The sequence below is a fragment of the Dipodomys ordii genome, unplaced genomic scaffold (genome assembly GCF_000151885.1).
Source record: "Dipodomys ordii isolate 6190 unplaced genomic scaffold, Dord_2.0 Scaffold127, whole genome shotgun sequence".
Lineage (NCBI taxonomy): Eukaryota > Metazoa > Chordata > Mammalia > Rodentia > Heteromyidae > Dipodomys > Dipodomys ordii.
In genome coordinates this window covers 95,845-104,923 of record NW_012267343.1, presented here as the reverse complement: position 1 = coordinate 104,923, position 9,079 = coordinate 95,845, and the positions used below count along the sequence as shown (strand labels likewise).

Below are 9,079 nucleotides of genomic sequence, written 5' to 3'. Positions count from 1 at the left end.
TTGGGCAGTTGTTTCTCTGGGGATTTGTTGTTGGGGGGTTTAATTTTTTGAGTTCCAAGTATATTTTAGATATGAGACCCTTGTCCGTTGTATGGCTAGTTAAGATCTTCTCCCAATCTGTGGGCTTTCTATTGATCTTGCTAGCTATGTCATTTGCCCTGCAGAAGCTCTGCAACTTTATGCAATCCCATTTGGTGGAGATTATTCTTATTGCCTATAATAACTCTGAGCTCAAGCTGGGTAATTTTTGCAGAGACCCATAGCTTGCAAACATTTGATACATTGTTCAAACCCCTAGCACTGGCCTGCAGATGCTACACTTCTCATCAATACACTAAAGTAACTTTTTAATGATCACCTCCTTTTCAATCCCTTGTGATTCCTAGCTTAGCATCTTTAGTGCCGCCTGTTATTCCTCCCTTCTGTCCTTATGTTTTGTAGAATAATAATGAAATTCAATAATTAGATAGAACCTACAAGATCACTTGGCTAACATTCCCGGGCGTTATTTTATAGACAATTAGTTTATCAAAATTAATTGTCTTTATAGAAAATACAGAATCTCCTCCCTCAAGTCACATCAAAGAAATTTAAATTTTCTAGCAAACAGTCTTGAAACCTTTTAGTGAAAACAAAAAATACATCCTCCTCTGGTAATTTGACTCACAATTGGGATTAAGAAGCATTGGTTTAGATTTACTTATACTAGCACTTCTCTTTGATTCATGGATACATTAGCCAAGGTTCAAATAAGTGAAATGGTGAATAAGTTTTTGCTCTGCCTGAGATGAAGATACGGTCTGAAAATTAGGGTGTCAAGGACCAGTGCCCTGCCCATTAAATCAACTTGCGTTCTATTTTTTTACTAATCAGAATTTGTGCCTAAAGAGAAAAACACTTCCAGGTCAATAGACAAACTGAAGTATTGTTCCATACTGTGAAATTGATGCTTCAAACTCCAAAAAGAGGAACATGAAGAACTATTACACATTGGCTTACCTTTAAATCACAAAGTATATAAAATAACACACATCTCAGAAACATATCACCTTTTGGAGAGATTTCAAGGAGCCACAAAGTAAGTTATTATCTTTCCTACTCCAGTTCATGATGGGTCCTGTGATGCTTCACAAAGATTGGAGTCCTGTGATTTATAACATTACAGTAAGAATGTCCATCACAAGCTTTCTTAAAAGTAGGATTTTGCAGCTCATCAAAATAAGAGGATACAGATTAGCAGAGAATTGGATGCTTTTCAGACTTGCGAACTCTGTTTTCAGCAATGAAGTCCTTTGCTTCCTGTTAAGACTCTCAAAGGGGCTGTAAGCTATTTTAGGGAAGAGTAGTATTTCTCATTAGGAATGTCAGCATATAATGCCTTCATTAGGCTATTGCTATTGAGGTCTTTGGTACCAAAGAGTTAAAGTTAGAAAATTCTCCAAATCTCTCCCTTCAAAAGAAAGTTCAAAGCTCTCTGTCATAAGAACACATTTACCTCTGTCCTTTATTTATCCTACTCCTGTATTCGGTGCCAGTATATCTTGCCTGTAAATTGGCCTTTCCATTCCTCCATGGGGTTTCTCATCCTTCATGCTATCTGTGGCCTCAGGAAACTCTGTCAATCTTTGCAACGACTTGCTTTTGGACTTTAGGACATTCTCCTTCTCTCCCATGCAAGATGCTAAAGACCCCTCAATTACCTTCCTACCTGATCATCTATTGTGTCAGTCAGCTCATAAGACCTGGCTTCAACATAATGTAGCGACATCTCCAGAGTTAGGACCTATCTACTGGCAACTGTATGGATCTGTTTTTCTCTTTATACTCTTTTTTTTAATAGACAAGGCAACACAAATGTCTTTAGTTAGGGTGGGAAAGAGCTGATTCTTCCTGACAATTTTCCTGATGAGCTTCACTGGAATTAGGGCTCAGAATCCAGAGGAGTAAAGACAAATGGCAAACAGTCAGAAACAAAATCAGATTACTACGAAATTAAGAAATACAGTGTAAGGAAAACGAAAGAATGGAGAGAAGATTAGGATTCCAAATGAGACACCTTAATAAACAAACACAGAACTGACAAAGACAAGGCAAGGTGACATCAGAACAGAAACCTGGAGCAGTCAGAGTTGCATTCATCAGTCAGAACAGGAAGGACCACACAAAGGGGTATTTGTACTTAATATCTGAGACGACTCAAAGAAATTAGGTTTCTGATCTCACCTAATCCAGGTCTTTGGAAATGTTTAGGTACTTTAGATGAATATTTTGAAGCCTGAACTGATAGACTAAAAAACAAGGAACGGATCATCAGACCAAAACCACTTTGGATTATCTACAGACAGAGTCAGGGGAAAGAGTTCCTTGGAACCTTGTTAGTGCCAACACACTTAATTGACCAGTTTTTACTTATGTCTCTATTATAACAGATCAGATTAGCAAACCACTGGTTCATTTTAAGATTCAGATTTTTTTTTTGACCATCGTGGGCCTGAACTCTGGGCCTGGGCGCTGTCCCTCAGCTCTTCAGCTCAAGGCTAGCGTGCTACCACTTGAGCCACAGCACCACTTCCAGCTTTTTTTCTGTTTATGTGGTGCTGAGGAATCGAACCCAGGGCCTCATGCATGTGAGGCAAGAACTCTACCACTGAGCCAACATCACAGCCTAAGATTCAGATGTTTTATCTCTTCCTCTATGTTAGGTGATAGCATTAAAATGATCTGATATTGGTATTGATCTATAACTACATTTTGTCATTAAAAACATATACTTTATATGCAAATATATCTTCTGTCTCCTTGAAATACATTTCTGTCTTTATATGCTCTTTTTTCTATATGCTCTTTTATTTTTGCCGGTCGTGTAGCCTGAACTCTGGGCCTGGGCGCTGTCCCTCAGCTCTTCAACTCAAGGCTAGCACCCTACCACTTGAGCCACAGCACCACTTCCAGCCTTTTCTGCTTATGTGGTGCGGAGGAATCAAACTCAGGGCCTCATGAATGCAAGGCAAGCACTCTACCACTGAGCCACCTTCCTGCATCTTAAGTTCTTCCTCTAAAGAAATTTCAAAGTTTCTAATGGCCACTTCTACCGACCATTTAATAGTATTGGGCATATCTTTCTTAAAGGATACTCACACTTCAAGATGTTGTAGTAATCTCAGGCATCTAAAATTTTACTCTTTCTACCAAATTCTACCAAAAGTAAATAATCTTTAATAAAAACATTAAAGCCTACAAGACAGAGAAGCAATGAGAGCAAATAGTAATGACAAACTTCAGAAATTGAAAGCTAGATGATTCAGGAAGCAATAACCAAGACAGTCCAATGTTGGCCTTGTGTTAACTAATAATTACAAACAGGATCTTCCCCCATTTATAGGCACCTATTTTCACTTTTCCTTATATTTACTTTATTTTTTGTACGTATTTTATTGTAAAAATGCTGTACAGAGGGGTTACAGTTACATGAGCAAGGTATTGAATACATTTCCTATTTTACAATTGTGTAAGCAGAAACAAGAGTACTGTATTTCAAAGCCATGATGGAGAAAAAGTTAGCAAGACTTTATCTGAAAAATAAGTATAGCATGGTGATGTATTCCTACAGAACCACCCACTTGGAAAATGAAGGTAGCAGGATCAAAATCTGAAGCCAGCATGGGCAAAGTTAGCCCACGACTCGATCTGGAAAAACAAAACAAAGCAAAGGATAGGAGGAAAAATGCCTAGGGACATAGTTCATCTGGTAGAGTGCTAGCCTAGCAAGCTTGAGACTGGACTTAGGGAGAGAGAGAGAGAGAGAGAGAGAGAGAGAGAGAGAGAGAGAGGAAGAGAGAGAGAGAGGAAGAGAGAGAGGCAGAGACAGAGATTCTCTTAGACTTTTATGTGTGTTAGAGACTAGGGATATATTTTCTCAAAGGCTTAAAACACATTTTTTTAAAATCCAAGCAAGAAAGAGAGCAGAGATGGGCACTGATAAATCACACCTATAATAATCTTAGGTACTTGAGAGGCTGGTATCTGCAGGATCAAAGTTTGAGACTAGCCCAGGCATAAAAGTTTATTAGGACCCATTCTCAACTGATAGCTGGGTGTAGTGGTGCTGGAGGCTGCAGTCAGCTGAGGGCATCACTGTAGCTCAAAATGAAAGGAAGAACAGCAGAACATGATGCTCCGTGACAGGTAACAAACTCCTAACTCTGTGGTGGGTGAGTGTTTTGTACAGTGGCATAGCAATTTCTCACACTCCTAGAGAAAAGTAAGAGCTGACGAACTCTTCTATATTTGGCTCCTCTCCCCAGGACACCTGTCTGTGTTGACCCAGAAGGTCTTAGATCCGAGGATTTCCATTGTGACAGGTAGTACCACTGAGAGGCATTACCTCATTAGTCAGCCCACATTGGAGGGTGGGGGGGAGAGGGCATTCTGGAAACCTGTTGGAACAGTTACTTCTTCCTTCAAAGAGAAGCTTAGAGACTTCCTGCATTTTATCTTTTTTATTATTAATAAATTTTTAATTGTGAAAATACCGTACAGAGGGGTTACAATTACATGAGCAAGGTAATGAGTACATTTCTTATCAAGCATTGTTGCCTCCTCCTTCGTTTCCCCTTCCCATCCCTGCTTCCCCATCCCACCCCCCTTGCCAAAGTTGTAAAGTTTGTTTTTTCCACATAACATCTTGTACATCTCATTGTTGCAAATGGGTCCACCTGTATCCCTGTTTAAACAATTTGTTTGGGACACTGCCAGGAAACACAACCTGAGCAAGGCAAGGACTTGATTTTCAAAAGAGGCAGAGTGTGCTCTCCTGCCCTCCCACCCCCTCCCCTTTCCTTCACCTGTCCCTCCCCCCACCTGACTAGAGGAACTACTTCTATTCAATCTAGTGGGATCCGAGACTGAAGTGTGGATCTATTCTGATGACAGAGCTCAGCTGACAACAAACTTATTCTCACCTAGGATAGAAAATTAACTAACTAGGGATTTATTTATTTTATAGTTATTTAAGTACTCTGTTTCTTCACTCATTTGCCTTGTTTCTCTTTTTCTTTCCTTTCTCCCTTATTTTGTTTCACTGGTAAATTCTTCCACTCCCCCTTCCTTCACCCTGTAATTTCTATCTTTTTTACACATTTGCAATTTCTTTCTTTTTTTTTTTTTTGGGTCCGGTCGTGGGGCCTGAACTCTGGGCCTGAGTGCTGTCCCTCAGCTCTTCAGCTCAAGGCTAGCACTCTACCACTTGAGCCACAGTGCCACTTCCGGCTTTTTTTTTTCTTTTTGCTTATGTGGTGCTGAGGAATCAAACCCAGGGCCTCAGGCATGCAAGGCAAGTGCTCTACCACTGAGCCAACTTCCCAGCCCTACACATTTGCAATTTCTAACGTCACCACCTCCCTCTACTGCAACTGAAATATATACCTACACAGGAGTATATTGGATCCCTGCACCCATCACATTCCATTTCTGTTGCTAACCACAAGGTGAGGCAGGGTGATGGGACCCTGGAGCTGAAGAAACGAGAAAAAGGCATAAAAAGAGAGACCAGGGAGCCCGAGACTCACCTGCTCTTGAACCCCCAAGCTCCCACCAGTAAGCGTATTTATTTGAGTTCCTGCAGGGAAAGTTATCATAGATATGTACAGAAAACAAATCTATCAAACTGTACTGTTATGATGATCACCTTGGAACAGGGTTTGGCTACTTAACGAACTACTAGCTCCCTTATAATTTTGAGAGAGAAGACTGCAATACAGGCAAAATCCAAACATGTGTCTCACTTTATCTAGCTTTCAAGGTCCAGCACTAAGGAAAGGGGTAGCATTCCAGCCTCTTAACCCTCTCCAGAGGTGTCTGTTTTAACCCTTCCATCTCCAAGTCTCAGAATTCCAAATATTGTCAAGGTGGTATTGCAACCTCTCAAACCTTTTCCAGGTCTCACAGCTTAGCTTCAGAGTTCCCTGCACATTTCCCTTCAAACCATATCTCCCTTCTTAGATAGTTCTTCTCTCACCTTTTCTACTCTTAATAGCTTTAGTTCTAATCCCTGTGGCATAACATACACACACACACAAATCCAACTCCCAGCACAGCATGAGTGATTGTGCAGATAGAGCTATCAATAGTATCTAACTATATGTAAATGTTTTATTGTTTTGAATTGGAAAAGAGATGCATCCCTAAACCAGTAATGAGAAGCAGTTCATTCACCCAGCTAATTCCCAGTCGAGTGAGAATATAGAGAAGATTCCCCAGAAGAATTCAGACAACTAAAAGCCAAAACTTCAATGAGTTTTCAAATGAGCAAAAAATCAGTATAAAAATATTAAAAAAAAGACAAAGAAGAGAAATACAACACGTTTAAAAATCAACAATTATACAAATAAATCAAAATGTCAGCAAAGGGAAAGAAAGCTTATATACCGAGCTCAAGGGACTGGTATTAAGAATATTCAATAAAATGAAAATGGGTATCTATAAGCAGCAACACAAACAAAAAGAAAATACAAGCAAAGAAAAGAAATTCAATGAGAACACAGATTAAGAGCTAAATAAATTTCAAGTATAGAAAATACACAGCTGAATGAGCTGAAAGAAAAAAGTTAACAGTTAAAAGATATCAAAGGAAACACAGATAAATTGAAGAAGTAAATTTAGGATATTATAGAGGTTCTCAATAAAGAGACAAACTGAAGGCTGAGAAATAAAAAGAAAGTGGAAACAGTAAGACTAACAGAAAATATTTTTAGGCTAGGAACTCACAGGTGCAATGCCTCTTAACATTTAAAATACTATTTATTGAAATGAATTCCAAGAAATGGAAATATGGGTTTTGTTGGTGGTGGTGATGAAGCTGATATTGTTTTTGCTTGTTTGTTTGTTTGTCTTTTTGCTTTGTATTGTTTGTTCTTTTATCTGTCTTTTGAGGTAGAGTGGGCGGTGCAGAAATGGAGGGAAGAAGGGTGAACAAATGCAGCCATGATACTCAGTAGACACTATATAGAAAATGAACTATGCAACTTGTGGGCAGGGATGGGAGAGGGAAACTGGGAGAAAGCAAAGGCAGGGTGACATTGTCCAAAAAGAAGTGTGCTAATCATTTGACTTATAAAACAGTAACTCCTCTGGGCAACACCTTAATATTAAACATAATAAAGTAGAAAGACTTGCTAGCAGAATAGATAAGGAAGTCAGAATTTCAGGGCTTGAAAGCAGAACCAATATAATAAAAAAGAAGAAAATAGAAAAAAATTTTCAGAAACCTTAGTAAGATTCCACTAAGAAGAACAAATTTCCATTTTATGGGCATTGATGAAGAAGAGAGGATATCTATAGGAATAGGATATGTATTCAATGAATAACAGCAGACAACTTCCAAAGGAAAAGAGAAATCTATTGAAGTACAGGGGCCTTTTAGAAAACTTAACAGACCTGGCCAGAAAAGAACCAGAAGGTTGAAATAGTAAATACGGAGAACAAGGAAAGAATACAGAAAGCTTTAAAAGAGAACAAGGATGAAAGTAAAAATAGATCAATTTATTTGATTAGCATAGATGTGAAAAAACCTCACTTGCTAACCAAATTCATCAACTAATAAAAAAATAACATGTGCCATGCTCAATTTGGTATCACTAGATGTTTGTGTAGTTGGTTCAACGTTTGTAATTCAATAAACACAATAGAGTACATAGACAGAATAAGGAACAAGTATCACGTGATTACCTCAGTTGACATAGAAAAAGCCTGTAACAGAATTCAATGTCTTTTATAATAAAAACTGTGGATAAGTTAGGAGTAAAGGAATTGTATCTCAACATAACACAGTCTATGTAAGACAAATGTACAGTCAACATTATATTAAATGGTGGAAAATGGAGTCCATTTTCTCTAAAAGCAGGATCAAGAAACTCTCTCTATTCTTATTCAGTATATCACCAGAATACTGGCCAAAGCAATAAGCCAAGAGAAAGAAATAAAAAGGATCCAGCTACTTTGGAGGTAGGATCAGGAGGATTTGGGTTCAAAGGTAGGCTACCCTAAAAGTTAGACAGAAAGTATATCTCTAGATATCAGAGACTCTCTCTCTCTCTCTCTCTCAAATATTGAGCAATATTATCAAAATTATAAGCCACATCAAAATTTCTCAAAGATTAATGGAAATAATAAGCCAATAGTAAACACGTGATACATTTTGTTCAAAACCTTGGCATGATTTTTACACAACACAAAGTTTAGCATAGTAGCACAAAATATGAAATGTATGTGGTATCTTATATGTCCTTTTTCTATGTAGAGAAGGAAAGAAAGTCTGATAGTTCAGGAATACATGCTATATCTCATCTGCTATTCAAATTTTATCCCTATTATTATGCTCGTAAAAAAGGAATTTATTGCAGCCAGAATTAATCTAAATAAATCAACAAACCACCAATTTCTCTATTACTAAAAAAATTTAAGCTGTCTCTTACATCACTTTACCTATGATTTCAAACTTATATAAGGTGTTATAAATGTGCTTCCATAACTTTGGAGAAAGTTCCATGGGTTAGTCCAGAAGTAATAGACAAAGTAAATTTGATTGATGTGCGTTTCATGTATATATGGAAATATTAAAATGAAATATATTTATACAATTGTTGTATACTGATGCAATGTAAAAAACCACAAAATGGTATTGGCACAGCAAGTTGTTTGTAAAAAATTAAGAATATAGGCAGATGCGTTACTCTCACTGTTTCATAACATAAATGATAGATTTTAAACTTATTATCTTTAAGTAGTTTTGCAAAAGTGTTTTAATAATTTTTAAATTCAATGTGTCAGTTTATGTGTCCTTGATCAATGTAACCCCATTTGCTTTGTCTTGTAATCTTTATGTTTTCCTTTTGATTTTTTTTTGGGATAATACTTTTTCTATAAGTGATAGAGTTAGAAATCAAATATTACTGTATGAAGTAACCTAGGCAAAATGGGTTTAAAGATTTGAATATGATGTTTAAAATTTAGGAGAAAAAGCTAAGTGAACTTATCATGATCTATTCATAGAAATAAGCTTTTAATTATGAAGACAATGTAT

The 9,079-nt window shown here is 37.4% G+C and overlaps 1 pseudogene; it reads right to left on the bottom strand.

Annotated features, from left to right (window-relative positions):
- Nucleotides 1-1,768, bottom strand: part of LOC105996116 — a 5,556-nt pseudogene extending 3,788 nt beyond the window's left edge.
- Nucleotides 1,769-9,079: the final 7,311 nt, after the last annotated feature.